This window comes from Suricata suricatta, chromosome X (assembly GCF_006229205.1).
Source record: "Suricata suricatta isolate VVHF042 chromosome X, meerkat_22Aug2017_6uvM2_HiC, whole genome shotgun sequence".
NCBI lineage: Eukaryota > Metazoa > Chordata > Mammalia > Carnivora > Herpestidae > Suricata > Suricata suricatta.
In genome coordinates, this window is record NC_043717.1 from 30048840 (window position 1) to 30071443 (window position 22604).

The following is a 22604-nucleotide window of genomic DNA, read 5'->3' on the forward strand; positions in this document are numbered from 1 at the left end:
TGCCAGGAGGGGATGTGGTTTTCTCCTTCCTGTGGAGGAATAAGTTAACAAAATTTACCCGAATAGATGCCTAGACGTAAAATATCACGGGCAAAATTCAACCATGTATTGGAAGGAGGATTAGGAGGAGGAGAAAATGACAGGATACAAGCAGTAATTTTAAACCAAGGACTTACAGATGAATAGTCTTTCAAGGAAAAAAATGATCATTTCCAGAAAGAAAACTAGGTATTTACTCTGAACAAGGCTGTTTTAAACTTTTTCTTTGAAAGGAAATAATATATGGTGAAAACTGATGGAGAGAAATGCCCCATGGAATAAAATTAGAATCCATCTACCCCTTTTTGTTTTGCTCAACTTAGCAAGGCCTAGGGGGAGAGGACTTTCTTCCAAATTTATTTCAACATAACAAAATACTTACTCAAAGCATATGCCCATGGTTCAGTCATTTGCACTTTCTCTGGAACAACAGGATTCCGTGACGGCCTCCAGCCACAGGTGCACACCTTCCTGGACACAGTGACGGGTGTAGACACTGAGCCGGGCAGTCAGAGTGCTTCTCTGGGACCTCAGCTCTGCACAGCCCCTCTCAGATGGTGAAGCGGTGACGACAAGAGCCATCGGAGCTAGACTGAAGAACGCATGGAAGAAGCCGGCTTGCAGGAGGTAGAGACCAGCACAGAGAAAGAGGGGCTGGCAAAGAGGGCGCCACCGTTCCCAGTGCCTCCGGGGCCTGGCTGCACCACCGCCCACCTTCTCTTTGGTTACTGGAACTGATAAAGTCATCTTTGTGCCCAAATTTGGTCAAGTTGTGTTTCTAACATAGTCCCTAACCAGGATATTTAAGGGGAAAACCTATGGATTTCATTTGTTGTTGTTATCGGGTATGTTTTGTCTTGTTTTAATCTTCTCCTAATACAGTGTTTGGTGTGGAATAGAAACTCAAAAGAAAAACGTAAGAAAGAAAAAGAAAAGCAGACTAGAATACTGTTCCTGACCACCTCTACCTTGAATGAATATTCATGGTAAAGTGATATGCTAAATACTGCTAATAATCTGGGGCACCTGGGAGGCTCAGTGGGTTAAGTGTAGGACTTTAGCTCAGGTCATGATCTCACAGGTAGAAAGTTCAAGCCCTATATCAGCCTGTCTGCTCTCAGCTCAGATCCCACTTGGGATCCTCTGTTTCCCTCTCTCTCTGCCTCTCCTCCATTCTCTCTCTCTCTCTCTCTCTCTCAAAAATAAACATTTCAAAAAATTCTTTAAAAAATACCACTAATAATCTGAGCAAAACAATAACTTTTAATGGAAATGGGAAGTTCAACCTTACAAAGAAGGTAAGATTTAAGGTCTCTACCCCTTTAGCAAGTTTTCACACAAGGTAAGGGAAATCTACAAGATAGATTTCAAAGAGACAGGGGAGGCAATTGATAGAAAGATGAAGCATCCAGATAAGAAACTAACATTAGGTTGAGGATACTCAATACATGCTTTGCTCTAGTTTAGTTTTTGTTTTGTGTAATGTATTTTTGCCTTTACTAACTTTGGAGGTACATTATGATAACTGCCCTAGTTTTAGAATTTCTTTGCACTGAAGCACCTGGCTGACTCAGTTGGTGGAGGGTGTAACTCTTGATACTGGGGATATGGGTTTGAACCTCACATTAGGAACAGAGATTACTAAAAAATAAAATCTTAAAAGAATTGTTAAAAAAAAAAAGGTGGGTGGGCACCTGGCTGGCTCAATCAGTGGAGAAAGAATGTGACTCTTCATCTCAGGGTTTTGGGTGCAACCCCATGTTGAGTATAGATATTACTTAAGTAAAATGAAAAAAAAATTGTTTATACTGAATAGGAGCATATATGCCACCCTAAATCTTTGTCATAGTGATTATTTTGAGATGGTTATCCAAGAAATAGCAGACATTCAATGGCTATCCATGGACTTTCCATCCTAGAACACTGGCCAAGTTTGTTGACAACCTCTCCGAGAAGGCCCTGGCCCTGGTAAATGCTGCTATGACTTAATCAAAGCTATACGATTGGCCACATTTTGTATGCCAAGCCTGAGCTGGTTCCTCTAACCCCTGGTAAGATCCCTACAGCTATCTAGAATTTGAAAAAAAAAGTACTGGAGAGCGGTCAAACTGGTAGCCTGAAACAGCTCACAATTAAGAAAGTTCTGCTGAATGGTTTGGTTTGGCCACCAAGGTGTGGATATAATTTTATCTCGGTAAAATCATAGGCAAACATGGCATCACTGACTATAATGTTTGAAGACCAACTTTTAACATCTATTTATATTTTGTTTATTATCTGAGAGTTCTTGGATCACACGTGCTCAGGCTGGTATTTGAATAAAATGAGATAATGTATCCAAAAAAATTAGCAGACACAGCAGCTCTGAAAATGGAGTAGAAATTACCTTTTACGAGACAAATTTGCATTTATAAAGAGAAATCTCTGTAAGAGAATCTCCCCGGCTATCCCAGGAAAAAGAGAATGACTAAAACTCTAGAAAACTCTTACCAAAGGAGAAGATGGGGCCTTGAATTGTTGTATAGATAACAACCACACCCCTGTTTACTGTGATTTGCGTGATAACTTCCCTGAACTGGCTTCCCACCTCAACATCTTTGGTCTTTAGCTGAAGATTGTATTTAAGGTGATGACCTTGGGCATTTGGGGGAGTTACTCAGTTTTCCTGGCTCTCTCCCATGTATATAGAAGATAAATTTGGGGGATTTTTTTCCCTCTTAATCCATCTTTTATTTTAGGGGTGTGTTAGCCAAGAACCTAGAGGTGTAAAGGGAAAATTAATCTTTCTCCCCAACAATAGATTACTCAAAGAGCTACTTATAGCTACAAGTAAATTCATAGTGCAGCATGGAAAAATAATTGTGGTTTAGAACAACAACAGTTGATTGAAGCTTCAGAGTCTTGTACTTTTCTTTAAGGATTTATTAAAGGAATTTGAAAACTATTCTTCATAGACAGTTAGGACCAAATGAGACATCCAAAAGACAAAGGAAATATATATAGTGGGTCAGTTCAAGTAGAAGAGACCATAAGAGAAATTATGACGAAATGCTGCTGTAGGAATAGAGGAGAATATGTGAGTATAAATAATTGTTAGGGTTTACCCTAGCATGAAATCCTTTTTATTGTGTTAAAAATCACATAAAAGGGATGCCTGGTGGCTCAGTTAAGCATCCGACTCTTGATATAAGCTCGGGTTGTGATCTCTCAATCAATCTTAACCATTTTAAGTGTATAGTAGAGTAGTGTTAACTGTAAGTACATTGCTGTGTAACAGATCTCTAGAAAATTGTCATCTTGCAAAACTGAAACTCTATACTCTTTGAAAGGCAGCCCCCCTTTTCTCCATCCCTGTAGCTCCTGGCAACTACCATTCCACTTTCTATTTCAAAAGACTGACTAGGTTAGATACCACCTGTAAGTCAAATCATGCACGAATTGTCCTTTTGTGGCCTGCTTATTTCACTTAACATAATGTCTTTTAGGTTTATCCTCCTTGTAATACGAAACAGGATTTCCACCTTTTTTAAAGAGTGAAGACACTTCATTGTGTATATATGCTGCATTTTCTTTCTCCATTCATTTGTGATGGATCATTAGTTTGCTTGCACCTCATGGCAGTTGAGAATAAGGCTGTAGAGAACCTGAGTATGCAAATATCTCTTGGAGATCCTATTTTCAGTTCTTTTAAATACATACCTAGAAGTGAGATTTCTAGATCATGTAATAATTCTGTTTTTAATTATTAGAGGAGCCTCCATACTGTTTTCCCTAGCAGCTGCCCCATTTTGCATTCCCACCAACAAAACCCATAACTAATAAAGCATTACATAACACAACATTACAGTGTATACTTTGCAGAAGTTGCTTACAAGAGGAAGAATTTGTAGCTTCAAGTTGATTTAAACCTTGGGGCACATAGGTGGCTTTGTCAGTTGAGGGTCCAACTCTTGGTTTCGGCTCATGTTATGATTTCACGGTTCATGAGTTCAAGCTTCACATCAGGCTTTGAGCTGACAGCATGGAGCCTGCTTGGGATTCTCTCTCTCCCTCTCTTTCTGCCCCTCACTGCTTTCACTCTCTCTCAAAATAAACAACTTTTTAAAAACCTGATAAGAGTACCATTCAAGGAGAAATGGATCCCCACTAGCTTCTGCATGGGATTATAATTCTGCCTCTAAAGTAATCCTGGATGCACATTAGGAAAACCTGGGTTAAAGTGTATTAATAAACCCCAGATCGTTTAGTCAAAGGAAACCTTCACGCATGCTCCAGGTGTCATTTTACATCCCAATCAGATGTAGAGATTTATGACAAATTAGCTCCCCCCAGGGAGGTCATGTTAGGGTCCTAGGATACCGGCAAAACCCTACAGACTGATTCCGTCCACCTCCCACTAATACCTCACTCACCTTTCCCATGGTGCCCAATTTGTGAAATATTTTTCAGTACCTTCCATTCTGTGGAGTATCTCTTCTGATAGTCAGGATTCAACTTTGCTATATTCTCATTATTGCAAGTAATATGAACAATTTCTAAGACAGATTATATCAAATTGTCTACAGCTACCTGCCTTTTCTATATTATTTTGTGTTCTCTTTTTGTGTTGTTTTTGCAGTCGACACTTCCTATCAGATAGAAGACTGAGAGGCATTGTCTAGATATTTTTATTAGCTGTAACTTGTCTAAAACTCCAGGAGTAAAGGGGCACCTGGGTGGATCAGTCATTGAAGCGTCTGACTCTTGATTTAGCTTATGTCATTATCTCACAGTTGTGGGATAGAACCCTGTTTCAGGCTCCGCGCTGACGGTGCAGTACCTGCTTGGGATTCTCTCTCTCCCTCTCTCTGTGCCCCTCCCCAACTTGTGCTTTGCCACGTGCTTTCTCACTCTCCCTCTCTCAAATAAATAAATAAACGTTAAAAAAAATTCCAAGAGAAAGAAAATACCTCAGCAATGTTTCAGAAAAGCTAATAAAAACTAATTCTGGGTCAGAACATTAAAAAAGCAATATTATGTTTCTTGTTTGTAATTTATGACTTTCTTGATTATCACTCACCAAGGACTTAACTGATTCATAAGCTGATGGCCTCCTAATTAACCCTCCCTGCCTACTGCTTCTTCCCTTCCAGTCCTTTAAATTAAATTATATCAAGTAATAATTGTTGCTAAAGATAAAAGAATAAAAAATTAAAGCAGGTTCCTTAAAGTGCGATTTCTAATAAATGCAGCATATATGAGAAAGCAAATTTAAATGAAAGGTACAAAAGCAAAAGAAAAAAGTCAGCAGTACAGCCAAATTTGAGTAGAACTTCAGATGTTATTATTCACTATTACCACTGTCAGGGCTCATTAGTTCCAGAGAAAATAAGAATATGCATGAGGGAAACTAAAGTTGGCCAGTTCCTCATACAGCTTCCTATTGCTTCAGCAAATATTGCCATTTCACTCCACGTAAATGAATAATGCTTTCTATTGGTCCTTGAAAAACTTCCTCTATGCATTGATGTCACTTAATTTGCCCTCATTATCCTCTGTAAGATACTTATATGGGTATTTCTTATTAGTTTTAATATTGCTGGGTAGGTATCACTTAGTAACTTGTTTCCAGGTTACTGAGAGGCTGTCAAAACATTAAGAGTATTTCCAGCCTTTGCCTTCCTGAAATAATCACTTGGCCGTACAAAAACACAAAACTATAATTGTGGCTGTATCTACATGATAGCAAAACAGCAGATCGATTTAGCTGGAAAAACTATGCACATTTCTGCAACTATATACTCAAACAAGTGCAAACTGACAGATTTCTCAGATTTTTATTTTCATTTGGGTGTTGTGAAGATACAGCTGAGGTGTGACAAAGCCCAAGATCAAAACCAAAATTCAGAGCAGTCAGTTGTAGAAATAATCCATACTTATTGTATTTTTTGATGCCTGCTTATTAACAAAATTTGTTTCCTATCAATCACGTCTGTCCTTTTAGTGGCCATCACAGTCAGGCATTTCCTCTGCCTGAGGTACAACAGAGTGTGACATGCCGCTAACTTCTTTAGATGTAATGCTTTCAGAGTGATGTATAGAGCTAAGGAGGCTCTTCTTTCTGTGTCCTGGTGACAGCTTGGCTCTCTTCAGTTGTACCTAAATCTAAACTAGGGAGAGTATGTGTGACATAGTGAAAAGAGACCCGGGCTTGGATGACAAAAGAAGTTGTCATTGTCCCAGCTCCACCACCACCTTAGCAGAGGACCTTGGAACCATCATCTGTAGCCCCTTTCAGCCTCTGCTCTCTCAACATCAGAAGGAGGGAGAGAGGGAGGAAGTGGGGGGAGAATGGGTGGGAGAAAATGAATGGGGGGAGAAGAAAGAAGGGCAAGCGAAGAGAAGGGAAGAAAATAAAGACGTAATGGCAAAAGGAAACAGTAAGGAACAAAGAGATCCAATTTTAGAAACACGAGTGTTCTCACATCTGCCCCAAGAATTCATATCTCATCTCCTGGCCTCATTGTGCTCTTTCATTTAAACCTACATGTGTTCATTGTGTTCATTCTTTCAACAAGCATGCATTAAATATCTACCATTCGTAAATGTTATGCTTTGTGCTGGGAATCCCACAATAAATAGCACATCATGCCTCCATTCAAAGTTTTCAGAGTGCTATTAGGGTAATACGTGAAAAAAATAATTACATCGCTGTCGCTTCAGTGAATAAAAATCAATCACAATGAGGATGATCTTTTTTCTGTAAGAAAGTGTTTTTTGTTCTGTTTTCTGTTCCATTTTGTTTCCTTTCCATGCTCTTCAGGTGTCACTTCTCTCGCATTTTCTGACAACCCCACTATTTTTAGGCTTTCCTGGATCTGGAGAAGACAGCCAAACAAATCAGGAGCTAGGCTGTTCTTGGCTGAAATAGAATTTCCTTAGTGTCTTGCCAGGATCAAGTTTAATTTTGCAGTTTCATCTTCCAGTTTTTCTTCTACTTTATTTCTCTTATCCCCCTCCCACCTCCCCATCAGGGTTTCCTCCCGTTATATGCCAATCTATTGGTAAGGAGGCTGCCTTAATCATTATCTGGTCCATTTCCCCTAAAGATTCCCATCTGTTTTGTCTGGTGGACCAGACCATGGAGCTCACTACAGAGATTCATGTACTCTTGTCTTCCTCCTGCCAGGGATCCACACAAGAAGCCAAGAACTGATGGTTTGGGCCAATACCTAGGTTCATCCTCCTGCTAGATCTAGTGTGATACATCTATCCCCTGTTTTGCCTGCAAAGTAATTAAACTGGAAACGAATCCTCTAGGTCATCAGAGCTTTTGAGGTCCAAATATGCTTGCCATCTGTGTTCCCTGAAAGTTATTGAGTGGCATATTGTGCTTGGCAGGCACTCTCTGTTCTCCAAACAGGTATTTATCAATCAACAAATTTGGTACTTTCAAACTCAATACTTAGTAAGCATCACAACTCATTTTGTAGGTTTGGAAGGAAATTGGTATTTCTGTGGACAGTCTCAGAAATACTTTTGGAAATGTTTTTACATGCCTTCCTGCCAAATCTCCCAGTAGACATATATGCTCACTTCCTGCCCATTGCCAGGCCGTGTTTCAAAGGCAGGACCAGGGCACAGTCTGCAGCCTCCAAAGAAAGGAGGATTCAACTGTTAGAAGGTAACACTTGGGTAAATAAGCCCTATGACCTAAATCAACTTGATCACGCACATTTATTAGGTTATTTTTGGTAGAGAGACAATAAGAACAGTCTAAGAATTTGAGATGACCAGGACCCCAAAGCCTCACTTTCAGGTTATAATAAATACCACCTTCGAACCAAATTCTAATATATATCCATTTACTAATTATCCATTATTAAGTACCCATACAACAATTCATGCAGCTTGGGAGTGGCATCTGATGATAGCATTTAAAAAATATATTTATTGTTTATTTTGAGAGAGAGAAAGCAGGGGAGGGACGAAGAGAAAATTCTAAAGCAGAGTAAGTACTGTCAGCACAGAACCTGACACGTGGGGCTCGATCTCACAAGCCCTGAGCTCATGACCTGAGCTGAAATCAAGAGTTAGCCGCTTAACCGACTGAGCCACCCGGGCACCCCAATAATTACATTTTTAACAAGTGTCCTAAATGATCCTGAAGCACACAAAGATGTTAAAACCATTGCCTCAAGCCATGTATACATTGGAGCTGATGCCTGCATTAGCTGCCTCCCATTTGGTGCTTGGGAGCTAGAAGGGATCAGGAAAAGGCTGCTGGAATGCTGCGCAGGGAAAACATTTGAGGCGGATTGGCTGTGCATTGCACATGCCTTTCAGCTTTGTTTATTTTGTAAAGCCTAGAAATTATCTGTGTATAATTAAATACAGAGGTGTGGAACCCAAGAAAGGCCTGGTGAATCTGCATGCTTGCTATGGGAGAGTCATATGTAGTTTGCAAAAGCTTTATGGTTGATTCTAATGGACAGCCATGTTTGTGAATTGTTGATATTGAGCTATTTGGAAGCCGCTTTCTATTTCTCTAACCCAGGTTTACAGTTTCCAGTGACAGAAAAACACAACACTTTTCTGTACTCAGAGTTGCTATTAATTAGCACTGTGATCTCAGACCTGTCACTTAACATATGAGAAGTTCGGTTTTCTCATAAGAAGGCACTTTAAATATAAGCTAATACAGACAACCTGATGAAATGTTATCCCAAGCCCAGCTATCCAATTAGCCATAAGTCATTTTTACAAGTATGGTAGGAGGCCATATTTTGATAAGAACCAAGGCTTTTCTTTTTCCCATTATTTTTGCACCCCCCATCCATTGGGTTAGTGGTATTCCTGGAATCAGGAGAGAATTAACTCAGCAGAGAGTAAATAAATTAAATGAGTTCCTGAGTGGATTTTTTTAAAACTACTAGACATACAAAAGTTGTAAAAACTTGGCATCCAGTAAAGTCAACCCTGAAGAAAGCAAACCTGGAGTTGATGTCACACACATTTAACTCAGAAGATGACATGAAAATGTGAGAAAAGTTTCCTCCCTCTGGGCATATAAAGGACACATATATTTGCTTTAGGGAAAGCAAAATATTTGGCCAGAGGTGATCAAGGGAGTTAAGTTGTAGATTAAATATCCCAGGACCATGTTCTAGGTTTTGGTGTGTGACAGAAATCTAGACAGGGTTAGTGGGACCCAAACATAAAGAATTAGTGAAAGTCCCCCAGAGAAGTCCCAAAGCCATTTCAATATCTGAAATCTAGAGTAGTCTGTTGTCAGTACCTGTCCTTCAATGTGATTGGTGGCAGGGCATCTAAAAGTAGCCTATTCCTTCAGAGGGATCTAGAAAAGGCTAAGAGTGCGCTGGAGACTCAAAGGGCCCTCAAAATGACAGGCAAACGAAGACACACATTGGTTTGTAATAAACTGGGCATCACAGAGCGGAGAGGCCATGGGCATTTGAGCCACCGAAGCAGAGTGTAGCTGTCAATCAATAAAATCAATTAAGATTATACATGTTATGGGCACCTGACTGGCTCATTTGGTAGAAAATGTGACTCTTGATCTCAGGGTCATGAGTTTGAGCCCCACATTGGGCATAGAGGTTACTTAAAATAATTTTTTAAATTAAAAAATTATATATGTCAGTCAAAACCAGCATAGTTCTTGATTCCACTGTTAAATTCTCTATTATCAATCTACCTAATCCATCCATCCATCATCCATCCATCCATTCCAAATGCCAGTTATTTGTGAATCCTCCTGGAACAGAGCAAATAGAAGTGTTATAGTGGGAGAATGCCAGAGTCCAGCTCCAGCAGGTCCAGGGCTCCCTGAAGGATGGATGGTGTCGGCAAAAGGGAGTGAGAGCACCTGGGCTTCTTTCTGCTCACCAGGCAGGCATCTCTGCAGGGACCAGAGAGTCAGCTTTATTTATTGAAAAAATGTATGGGGTACAAAACAGAAGTGGCAAATGCCTTAGACAATGATTTCTGATGACAAATTCTTTGGTATGTAAAAATTTCCCAGAACATAGATTGGTAGAAGACTCTTGCATAATCTTTACCAGTAGTGATTGAAGTAGGTGACTAGATGCTTATCACTTGGAGAAGAAAAGGATCTTTAGCATTTAGTACATGTGCTGCCTAAGCGAGCACCGGATTTTTAGCATTTAAGTACAAGGCAATGTTTTTAGCATAGCAAAAGCAAGAGTTAGTTCTTTTGTGAGCAGGGGTCAATAGCCTGTTTTTGAGGGGAAGAAAAACAGGTTTTCTCAGGAAATGTAATATTTGCTTGTATAATCACAAAAGAAGAAACTACTATAACACGTTTTTTCATAAGGTACAATTCTCATATTTTTAACTTAAGAAAGCAAGTCACTCTTGATATCCGTCAGTCAGGCGCCTTAGGGGTCAGTGCTCAAGCAGAAATTGAGTGGGACTTGAGTGGGTATAGACCCCAGTCGGTCGCCATCTGATGGTGGGAGGTCTTGCAAACCTGCCTTACTTCAGAAATGGCTCCCAGCAGGAGAAATTCCCTCACTCCCCTCCCGGGGTTCTTCTAGCTGGTTAGAAATTAAATTAATAGGTGACAGATTAATAGGAGAAAAAGCTAGAACTTGATTACATGTGCATGAAGGCCCCAAAATGAAATTGAGACCAAAAGAAATGACCCAGGCAGGTTTTATACATTCTAGACAAAGAGACCACACATTGTGAGGAATTGACAGGATAAAGAAGACAATTATATAGGAAATTTAATTAGTAAAGGAATTGTAAGTGGAATTTGGGCTGAAGTAATAGATTAGTAAAAAGGTAACATGGTTTGTTTTTGTAGCTTTCTCAACTTTAAAGTCCCTATCTCTGGTGATAAGGTTGTCTTTTATACTTCTTAGGAAAAGGAGAGTGCCATTCAAATGGGAGATTGTTCCCTGCTTTCATGGGGACCTAGGAGCAGCTGAGTGTCCCTGCACTGGCTGTTTCCTGGCTAGCTTCAATTCAAAGTAACCAACATGCCATTGTTTTACAGTTTGGAGTGGCCTGCCCCAGACCCCTATTGAAGAAAAGGAATGATAAGAAATTCTTGAATTAAGCGAGTGCTACTATAAAGATTGGGTTTCAAATCAGAACTTACTTCAACTTGGAAGATTGAATTTTCCACCACTGCACTCAAATGAAAATTCAAGATCAAAATGTAGTTTAGTTACAGAGGCAAAACATAGGAACTTGTTTGCCCTCCTGTGGTCGGTGCCTGTACCAAATAAATATTCCTCCACCCAGAACAATTTTGCTTTCCTGATAAGAGACCAGCTATTTACTTATTATCCAATATCTCTACCCTTTGATGGATGTGGTAATTAAGTCTCCCTCCAGAATTTTGCCCCCTAACATAGTGATTATCTATCACAAAACTGCTCATGGTTGGTGGATAGCAAATTACATCCATAGCACCCACTATAATACAACATAGGCCAATGTGGTCTTGCATAATCCCCTTTTAAAATGTTTTGTTTATTTTTGAGAGCATAAGTTGGGGGAGGGGCCGAGAGAGCAGGAACAGATGATTTGAAGGGGGCTCTGCACTCACAGCATGGAGCTCTATGTAGGGCTTGAACTCACCAACCAAGAGATCATGACCTGAGTCGAAGTCAGATGCTCAACTGACGGAGCCACCCAGGTGGCCCGCATAATTCTTATTTTTGGTAAATACTGCTGCCCCAAAATTGAAAGTGAGTAAGGATAGTCACTTCTCTCTAACCTTTTCTGTTCAAATAAATTAAATCTTAGAACAAATGCTGGTGCTTATACAGACATAGATTAAGCAAACATTGATTACAAAGACATGAAACAGTTCATATAACCTGTTTTGTGGGCTCCGTGAAGTCCAGATTTCTGTCTCTTTAAGAGGACTTACCTCCTTGCACTAGAGGGTCACTCTAGGTAGACCCAAAACTATTACAGAGTCTTGAATCTGCAGATATTATAGTAATTGCCACCATTTATCCTCTCAAACTAGTGATTTTCAAACTTGATGGCACATCAGAATTACCTAAAAAGGTTTTAAAATCTTTTTTTTAAGTTTATGGATTTTGAGAGAGGGAGAGACCACAAGGCAGCGGTGGAGGGGGGGAGCAGTGCAGAGAGAGATAAATGGAGAGAGAGAGAGATTCCCAAGCAGGCTCCACACTGTCAGCACAGAGATGGATTTGGGGCTCAAACTCATGAACCATGTGATCATGACCTGAGCCGAAATCAAGAGTTGGACACTCAACCAACTGAGTTACCCAGGTGCCCTCTTAAAAACCTTTAAAACCACTAATACCTTGACTGCTCCCCCAAGGATTCTCATTTTATTGTCCTGAGGTGTGACTTGAGCATCTGCAGCTTCCTAAGATATTCCAATTATGTCTCATGTGTAGCTACGTTTAAGAACCACATTCCTAAAAACAGTTTTAAGACACATGACTGGTGAGGAATCAAGGCTTGGGCTCCATTCCAGAGGGTAAGGTCTACCAAGCTCATTAGATTTTTAAAACCTCTTTGTGCAGATATGGAAAGTAACTTACACTAGATTCACCCAGTCCATAAACCTTAACTACTTTTTTCTTCCTTACAATAGTCCATTTACAAAAATCATTGTAGTCAACATGCCTCCGTCACCAATAATACTCTGTTTCTGGCATGTAATGTGTGAATTTGCAAAGCCTAGTTTGCTGATTGAAACACAAGGAACAGAAGCACTTTCAGTAGCTGCCTCTGCACTTCCTATTTGAGTGCAAGCTGCCCACGCTTAAGCTGCACATTGTTCTTTAGCGTGATACCTGGACCCAGGTGACTGAAGTAACTAAATAATACACATATTATGTACGTACATGTAGATCTGTGTGTATTGTATGTATGTAGAATTTTAAATATAGACAGTATAACCCCCCTGCCCATTGCCATCACATAGGTAACTAGAATCCTGGGCGCCATTTTCAACTCTTTCAGTTGGAGTATATCTCCTCCACTTCTTCCACTGGGAGTTGCAATTATTTCTCCCAGGAGACTGCATCCTGTCAGGGCCTGCTTTGTCTTCCTCTTACCTCAACAAAGACATATTTTTAAAGTAGGCTTTACACCCAATGCAGAGCCCAACACAGGGCTTGAACTCACAACCCTGAGATCAAGAGTTAGATGCTAAACTGACTGAGCCACCCAACCACCCCTCAACAAAGAAACTTTAATCCTGGTAATAGTAGTGCTCAGCCTTAAATAACATTGAGAAAACAGTGCAGAGTGTTGTTTTTATTTAAAAAGTGCATGTAAAATGATCTGATTCCAAAACCCAACTCTCTGACCATGCTTTCTTGCGTAGAGGAAATCGTGGTTTGTCTATTGGCATTAATTGGCTCCAAAGAAACATAAGTAAGGACAACCCTCAAACTTTCTCAGTAATAGGGTCATCCTACCCCTGAAATCTCTTGGCCCTCAGCGACCTCCTAATCCTGCCTCAGGTTCCGTATTACTGGTCATGTCTTCTTTTCTTTTCTTTTTTTTTTAAGGTAACATTTTTATCTTTTAATTTTTTATTTTAGAGAGAGAGAGATAGAGAGTTTGTGAGTGGAGAAGAGGGGCAGAGGGGAAGAGAGAGAGAGAGAGAGAGCGGGAGAGGGAATCTTATGCAGGCTCCACAGTGTTAGCACACACACTTGGGACTTGATCCCACGACCCTGGGATTATGATCTGAGCTAAAATCGAGTCAGGCATTCAACCGACTGAGCCACCCAGGCACCCCAGGCTATGTTTTCTTGATGTTTATGTTTTATTACATAACTTTTTTTGGTTTTGCTTTTATTTTTTAAAGAAAACAGAGGCTAGGTTGCTTGTGATATAATGAGGGCTTCAGCTGTCATGGAAATGCTCTACCATTTCTGTGAAACTAATTTATAATAAGAAATATATGTATTTGGTCTTCCCATTTTACTTGAAGTATCTTTTTTTTTTATAAGTTTATTTGTTTGAGAATGAGAGTGTGCACACAGGAGAGGAGCAGAGAGAGAGAGAGAATCCCAAGCAGGCTCCACAGTGTCAGCACAGAGCCCAATCTTGGGCTCTGTCTCAGGAACCATGAAATCTTAACCTGACCTGAAATCAGGAGTTGGACCTTAACTGACTGAGCCACCTAGGTACCCCTCTCCCATTTCTAACACAGAGCTCCTAAAACCCTTGGAATTTCCTAAGTGGTGAGAGCCAAAACTGTGTCTTTTGTTGTGTTAATAAGGCATCTTTTGGAAAGCATCTAAGAAAGGCCCAGGAGAGCCAACCACATATTAGAGAGCTGGAACTTTCACTCCCACTGACCTTTCTCCCCTCATTGACCTCCAGAGAGGGAAGAGGGCTGGAGGTTGAATCCTGCACCAATGGCCAATTATTGAATCAATTGCCTATACAATGAAGCCTCCACAAAAACCCAAAAGGACAGGATTCTGGGGGCTTCCAGGTTTGTAAACATAATGGAGATTTGGGGAGAGTGGCGCCCCTGGAGAGTGTGCACCCTTCCCATGTACCTGGCCCTGTGCATCTCTTCCGCCTGTTCCTGGGTTCTGTCCTTTTATAATAAACTGGTGATCTAGTAAGTAAACTGTTTCTCTGAGTTCTGTGAGCTGCACTGGCAAATTAAATGAGATCAAGGAGGTTGTGGGAACCTCTAGTCTATAACTGGTCTGTCAGAATTCTAGGTGACCACCTTTACGTGCACCTGGCATCTGAAGTTCAGGAAGAGGGGGCCGGATCTTACGGGACTTGAACCCTTTAACCCTTGGGATCTGCTGTTCTCTCCAGGTAGATAGTGTCAGAGTTGAGTTAAATTGTAGGACAATCTGCTGGTGTCGGAGGATCGCTTGTTGGTGGGGAGAACCCCCCAACCAGACACACACCCACAGATTGGATTGGTGACCCGAACCTTTAATTCCCCACCTAGGAACTCATTTGGCTTCTTAGCTAAGGTGTGGACTCCTACTTCCCAGAAAGCCCAACTGTCAGACACACTTATATCCTGAGCTGGACTTGCCTTTTCCTTTCTCAGAAGTTTATTTCTTGCAGGAGATGCTCGGAGTTCACATAGAGGCATTCATATTTTTCCATAGCCATCCATAACTGTTTCACTTTATGCTGACATTCCTGTGTCAGCCCCGCGCATGTGATGGATTATGCAATAGCCTTACACTCAGTCTCCCATTCTCATTACAATCCATTGTTTGCAAGTCAGCAATGACCTCTAAGAGTCCATCTCCTTTCTCTCACAAGGGCAGAAGCTTAGCTGCAAACTGACTTGCCCCCCCTTTCCATCCAGGGTTAGTGTTAGTCCTTGAGGCAGATCACACTGCACAGAAATTCTTTGGAAACTCAGCCTAGGCCCCACTTAGCATGCTACAATTACTGAAGCTATATAATCTCACGTCCAAAGATGTAAATTGTGTTACATTTTAGCAAACCATACCCTCCATTTTGCAATTTGCTGAGGAAAGGAAACAAACACTTGTGGTAAACTCAGCCACTTCTCGAATTCTCTCAGTATTATTTAGTAAGGAGATGCTGAAATTTCACCTTTATCATCTTTTTTCCTTCTGAGTTACTCTTACTGTGAATGGTGGGAGGGGAAGGAGAATTTGCCATCTGAAAATATGTGTCTTTGGCATAAGGATTATTTTAGGTTGATTATGTTTTAGAAACAGACAAAGGAAAAGCTCTAAAACCTGAGAAGTTGTCCTTTTGTAAAATAAATTTACATATATAAGGGAAATCTCCTTTTGTATTAGTGTCTCCTTCTCTGCACCAGAAAGAGAAGAATGACTAAGTCCCTAGAAACTCTTATCAGTGGAGAAGGCATGGACTTAAATCTGCCTGACAACCTTCCCCTTAATTAATGTGCTTTCCTGATAACCTCCCGTAACTGGCTCCATACCCCCCAACCAACATTTTTGTCTTGAACAGGAGATAGTATTTAAGATGATGGCTTGGGTCGTTTGGAGGAGCTACTCAGTTTTTCTGGGTCTCTCCCAAGTATCCAGGAGGCATACATGGTATTAAACTTCTATTTGTTTTTCTCCTATTAATTTGTCTTTTATGACAGGTGTCTCAGCCAAGAACCTAGAAGGGTAGAGGGAAAATTATTTTCCTCCCATATAGTAGAATACTTTATATTGCCATATTAAGTTTTGTATTTTGTCTACGGCCACTTTCTGCACACCATGGCCTCTGTGGAGATACCTCTGATTTGGTCACCAATCCCATGATAACACAGTGATGCCAGATCTACAAAGGGCATACATTATCTTCCTCATCTGAAACACTGAGTCTTTTCACATCTATTGAGTCTTCCTCAGAGTATCTCCACACACCCTTCAGGTTCGCCAGAAGTCTTCTGTGATTCAAAACCTGCAGCATTCTCAGAAAGCTACCCTGGGCTGCAAGAAACTTGGTAATGCAAGCAACTTGGGGGAGTCTCAGGATTTCTCCATGATTACACTTGGCCTGTGACCATTCTTAATGTGAGGCTGTAGACATTGGCATGTTGGTCTCTTGAAATGTCAGGTAGGAAGGGGGGAAGAAGTCATGTCTGTGATCCCAGCTCATCATGAATTAAGAATTCTTTGGCTCCACCCAACAGCCTCCCTTTCTGGGCTTACATCAATGACTCTCTCTCTCTCTCCCAGTTCTCCTCTTCCCTTCTAAGAGGTGTATTCCTAGGGGTCAGGAAAGACCAGCTCTTTCATCATTATGGATTCCTTCAAATCTGTTCTGGACTTCCAGGTTTACCTCTCGCTATTCAGAGAAGAGATTTTGGAACATAAGGAAGAACTTTCTTCTTTCAAATCTTAGAGTAAATAAAAATCAAAAATAAGGAAAAAATAATTCTCCGTAATATAAAAAAGGAAGGAAAGTTTCCCATTGCTTTTCTTAGAGTATTTGCTTAAAGAAAAAACTTGCAATTGTTTATGTTTTCTTTTCTTTGAGATGTATGTAAGGCTCTTTAAAGGCTAAGTAAGCTTCTTGCCAGTTTACAGCCCAGGCCTGAAGGTATCTCTTTGAAATGTAAGCACCAAAAAGATAGCTGCCCCCTTTCCATGCCCCCTCATCTCCTAGGCTCCCTGAAAGTTCGATTTAAGCATCTGACACCAAGTTTTAACTATTTACCTGTTATATAGCTACAAGTTGTATTATCCCTTTGGATAAAAGCAATTAGCTAAGAGATGGCCACCTTAATTACCAAGTAAATTTAGAATAAAGTATGTGTAACAGATGGCAATGCGGTTTCCTTTTATATCATTTATCTTAAGAATATGCATGTAATGGGTTATATGCGCTTGACTGTATAAAACGGTAAGACTTTTGTCTTAGTCACTTAAGCTGATGCCTGGAATACACACTGCAGTTTGGTTTCTTGCTTATTTATAATAAAACTATTTTTTTCTCTTCTTTTTGGAGAAGTTTTCTGTGTTGGCAGGAAATACTGTTTCTAATCATTTCCTCAATACAAAGAGCCCAGCTCTTACGGTCAGAAGCCTTGGAAAGCAAGAACATTCTGTGCTGTGTGAAAGGAGAGAAGGTTAGCACTCCCCTTAACAAAGATAGAAGAGGCCCTCAGGCCTGACAACACGCATATGGATTAAGGCATTGCCGCCTACTTCGTGGTATCTACCCAACGTTTCATTAAAAAAAATAAAAATTAAAAAAAAAAGAAGAACATTTTGTCCGAGTTTTTTAAAGTCCATGGAAAAGCAGCTACATTTTTTTTTTTGTTTCATGCAAAAAATGTTCTATGTGTTGAATTGTAGTTTCTGGTAATTATTTAGATGAATCTTCCTACTAAAAACAACTCAAACCTTTAGATAACAATTTTAAAACATCACTTTAAAAACAGAGCAGATAAGACTCTTGAAAAACTCCAGGCCAAAGTGGTACTCTAAAATGACAACTAAAATGGACCTTAGCAGGGGCACCTTGCTGGCTCGAATGAAAGAGTGTGTGACTCTTGACCTCAGGGTTATAAGTTCAAGCCCCACATTGAATGTAAAGATTTTTAAAATAAAGAAATAAAATGGAGCTGAGCAGAACATAGAACAATCAATGTCCCCTTCCCCTACCTCAAACGCCAACACTGAGCTTCTTTCCTTTTGAAGGGTTGGATTCTCTGGCTTGAGTAAGGAGCAGGGTGTTTGGGCAGCAGTATTGTCCCTTCTAGGTTGGTCCAGTGATGAAACTGATGTAGCATGGACTCAAGGAGAAAAATAAATTTAATTACGTATGTACAGGAGCCCCGCAAAGACATGAAAGTCCCAGGCAGTCAAGCAATTGTGGCTTATATACCACCCTGAGGGAAGAAGCGGGTAGGGGTCTGGGCTTCAAAGGGAAGGAAGACAGTTGACAGGAAGATGAGAGGAGCAGCTGTCTGGTAATCACATGTTTGCCAAGCCATGCTGATAAGTCTTCTTGATACAAGAAGTTATCTCTTCCTGGGATAGGATCGCAATCTCAATTCTTAATAAGCGTTTAAGGGGGAGGTAAAAGCTTTTTCTGAGTCTGCTTACACAGTCTTAATTGCCTTTAGCTCAAAACAATCCACAGGCCAAAGTGGCACATTTGGGGATAGCATATTCTGCTCCTCCTCAAGGAAAAGAGGTAAAAAGGGATAAAGAAGTCAAGACGTAGGGCCTGCCTCGGGTGCAGTTCATTCAGTTGGGTAAGCTTCTAGGTCGTTCAGTTGGGTAAGCTTCCAACTCTTGATCTAGGCTCAGGTGAGGATCTCCTGATTCATGAGTTCAAGTCTCATGTCAGGCTCTACACTGACAGTGTGGAGCCTGGTTAGGATTCTCTCTCTCTGCCCCTTCCCCCCCTTTTCAAAATAAATAAATGAACTTAAGAAGAAGAAAAAACAAGACCCAGGGCCTCCCTCAAGTAGAAAAGTCCTGGGTCCAAAAGTGTTAACAACCTTAGTGTTAAAGTAAACTGGAACTAATCTCATCCCTAGGGTTGCAGGAAAGTCATCTTGGTGTTGAACAAAGTGGGAGAATAAAGAAAGGGGAAAAAAAATCAAAACCCGAGTGCCTGGCTGTCTAAGTCGGTAGAGTTTATGACTCTTAATCTCAGGGTCATGAGTTAGAGCCCTATATTGTGCACAGAGATTCCTTTAAAAACCAACAAATAAACAAACATGGCCATGAATCAGCTCTATTATAAATTAGGACCAAAAAATAAAATTACTAGAGATAAAGAGAATCAGTTCATAAAGATGAAAAGCTCTTTCAGGAGCGCCTGGGTGGCTCGGTCGGTTAAGTGTCCGACTTCAGCTCAGGTCATGGTCTCACAGTTCGTGGGTTTGGGCCTCGCATGGGGTTCTGTGCGAACAGCTAGCTCAGAGCTTGGAGCCTGCTTCGGAGTCTCTGTCTCCCTCTCTCTCTCTGACCCTCCCCTGCTCGCGCTGTTCTCTCACACAAAGATAAATAAAAACATTAAAAGAATTAAAAAAAAAAGAAAGAAAAGCTCTTTCATTAAGGAGATAAATTAGACAGATGGATTGGTCAATGCATTGATAGATTGATCAATAGATCCACAAAGTGAAAAATTATAATGATACACACAACAAGCATTGTGGGAGATCTTAGCATATGCCTCTTATAATCACCATGCAAAAAAATCAATTAGATATACAAGATTTGAACGCTATTATCAAATATGGCTTAATGGTTATGCATTTGTGCATGTAAGTTATTTCATCCATCAACATGATACACATTTTTTTATAATCTCAATTTTATTTTATTTTATTTATTTATTTTTATTTTTATTTTATTTTTATTTAAATAGTTTATTACCAGGTTGGTTTCCACATAACACCCAGTGCTCTTCCCCACAAGTGCCCCTCTCCATGACCATCACCCCTCTCTTCCCCTTCCCCCCTCCCTCCTCAGCCCTCAGTTTGTTCTCAGCTTTCAAAAGTCTTTCATGATTTGCCTCAGTCCCTCTCCCCAACTCTTCCCCCCCCAACCCGTTCCCCTTCCCATGGTCCCCTGTTAGGTTTCTCCTGTTAGACCTGTGTGTGCAAACATATGGTATCTGTCCTTCTCTGCCTGACTTATTTCGCTTAGCATGACACCCTCTAGGTCCATCCATTTTGCTACAAATGGCCAGATTTCATTCTTTCTCATTGCCAGATGCACATTATTTTTGATTATACACAGATTACTTACAAATGTTGACCAAACAGCAGATAATTATTATAGCAACAAAAAAAAAGGAAATGATTACCATAAAAGAGAAGGCTTTATTCTGATAGGGTAAGTTGGATTGTGAGAAGAGGTTGTGATCAATAGGTAAATGGAATTATTCCTTTAAATTATTCCTTTAAATTATGCTTTGGTATTTTATGGATTTTCTATATGTTTGTTGCATTTAACAATATGCTTAATTTAAAAATAAGGACAACACTTTTACCATCTTCCTAGATAATAACGGATGTGCTTTAATTAATCTCATCCTAACATTTGATGCTGCCCTGCATTTAATTCTATTTATAAACCTATTAGACATTATTAGTGTTAGACCTTTTTTCCCAGTACGAGTCACAGAGAATAGAATTCACAAGAAACTGGAGTTGATTAATTGGGTTTTATTTTAGTTCAGCCGTACGGCCTCTCCCGAGCACTTGGAAGTCCTCGGAAGAGAGCCCCGCTGAGCAGGAGCTCAGGGTTTTTAAGGGTTTTGGCAAGACAAAACAAGTCATCATGTAATTAACCAATTACAATTACAGCATTTCATTATAGCTACACACATTGCAATATACAACCATTAGCTTTTGGCAGGAACCTATCATTTTAAAGTTCTTTGTCTTTTAAAGTGACCAATCATATTTAGACACCTAAGACACTGCGGGGCAGTAACTAGGTGACTTGCACCTGTGGACCTTGCTTTGGCCACATTTTAGTAAAGGGTGGGGTTGCTTGACAGAAACTTGAAAAGCAAGCTAACCTTTAGGTCACAATGTTTGTTATCGGGTTATATTCTTAGCGCCTTCCAGAGCCAGGTTGCTCAACCTTTAATCATTTACCAAAATGGGAGTGAGCAAGTGAAACAATGGTTGGTATTTTAGGGTCCAGTTTGACCCGAGGGGGTAGTGTCTTACATTAGTACTTTAACACAGTCCATGTAAATGTAAATCTACACATATATTGACTATTTTTTCTTTTTCCTCCCTTCTTGAATTCTGGACTTTCCGCTTGAATGCTTTTTCCTTCTGGCAGAATGTACCTAAAACCTAAATGTTCTGGCAATGTTCCAGTTTTGACTAGATGTTCACATTTTAATTATGTGTTAAAAGTTACATTTATGTGCTTTTCTCTATGCAGAAATTAACAAAATTAAATATTTTTAAGAGAATAATTCCAGATTTTATGTCAAATATTTTTGGATATACTGTTTTTACTCTGTTTCCATGGTTGACTGTGTATACCATACATATTTTCCTGTAGACTTCCTCTCTAGTATGTATTTTGTCTCACAATGAAAAGAAGTTGTTAGCAAATTATGATGCTTTCCTTAGACACCTCAGTATCCAAAGACACACATAGAATTGATCAAGAAAATGTGACGTCTTTTTGAGGATCATGGATTTGGCATTGAAGTCTAAGGTTCAGATCTGGATGCTACCATTTTAGTTGCTGTCTCACTTTACCAAAAGTTCCCTATGTATTCTGACTTTCAAATAATTTATCTGTAAATGGAGAAAATAAGGCCATTTGGCCCTTTTCACAGTATTAGTAAGAAATACTAATGGAATAAAATACATGAATAGGCTTTATAAAATGGTTAGTAACCTATGACTTTAGTATTATTTATGTAGCTATGGAGAGGAAAGAATAAAAGTGAAAATGTTTTATGTAAAATGAAGATGAGGATGTATTTAGGTACATGGTGAAGCATTATACTAGAATGGGAATAGTAGGGTATTTTGAGTCTGATATAATTAATTGGAATTATTTAAGTTTCCGTTCCACTGCCCACTAACTCTAGAATCCCCTGCAAGTTAACTTTCCTTAGTCTTGGTTTTCTCATCTCTTAATTGGAAATAATAATGCCTCGCTGATGCCCCATTTACCATGAGGATCAAAAGAACACTAGGTCTATAGCACCTGGAGCACAGGAAGTACATCATCAGTGTTAGTCTCTACACTGCAAATTCAGTACCAAGAATGATGAGAACAGATGTGATTATGGTGTTGATAGAAAGTATTCTGTTCATATGAGATTCTCCCTCAGAAATGAGAGGGCACTGATAAAACTGAATTTCAAAATGACACAACTGTAAACTACAAGAGTCATTGGGAATTTTAAAAATATCTGTCGCTAAGCCTATCTCTGACCTTTGCTAAAATTGGATTAATCAGCTTCATCTAAGATTAATTAACTGCCTTTTCTCTTCTGGCTCCTGCTGGCTTGACGGGGAATATTACTACCCATAGATTCAGCCTAGAGATTTACACTTGAGCTCACAGCGGGAGAAGTGACATGGAGGGGCAGTGTTTGCAGGGAGC

General features: G+C 40.0%; 1 non-coding gene and 1 pseudogene across 1 annotated transcript; both read left to right on the forward strand.

The window, feature by feature from the left end:
• The first annotated feature begins 1311 nt into the window (after positions 1-1311).
• Positions 1312-2277, forward strand: LOC115283370 (annotated as a pseudogene).
• A 15324-nt stretch (positions 2278-17601) lies between these two features.
• LOC115284520 lies at positions 17602-17728 on the forward strand. The gene has a single exon (XR_003905266.1). It is a non-coding gene; the product is annotated as a U6atac minor spliceosomal RNA (small nuclear RNA).
• The last annotated feature ends 4876 nt before the right edge of the window (positions 17729-22604 follow it).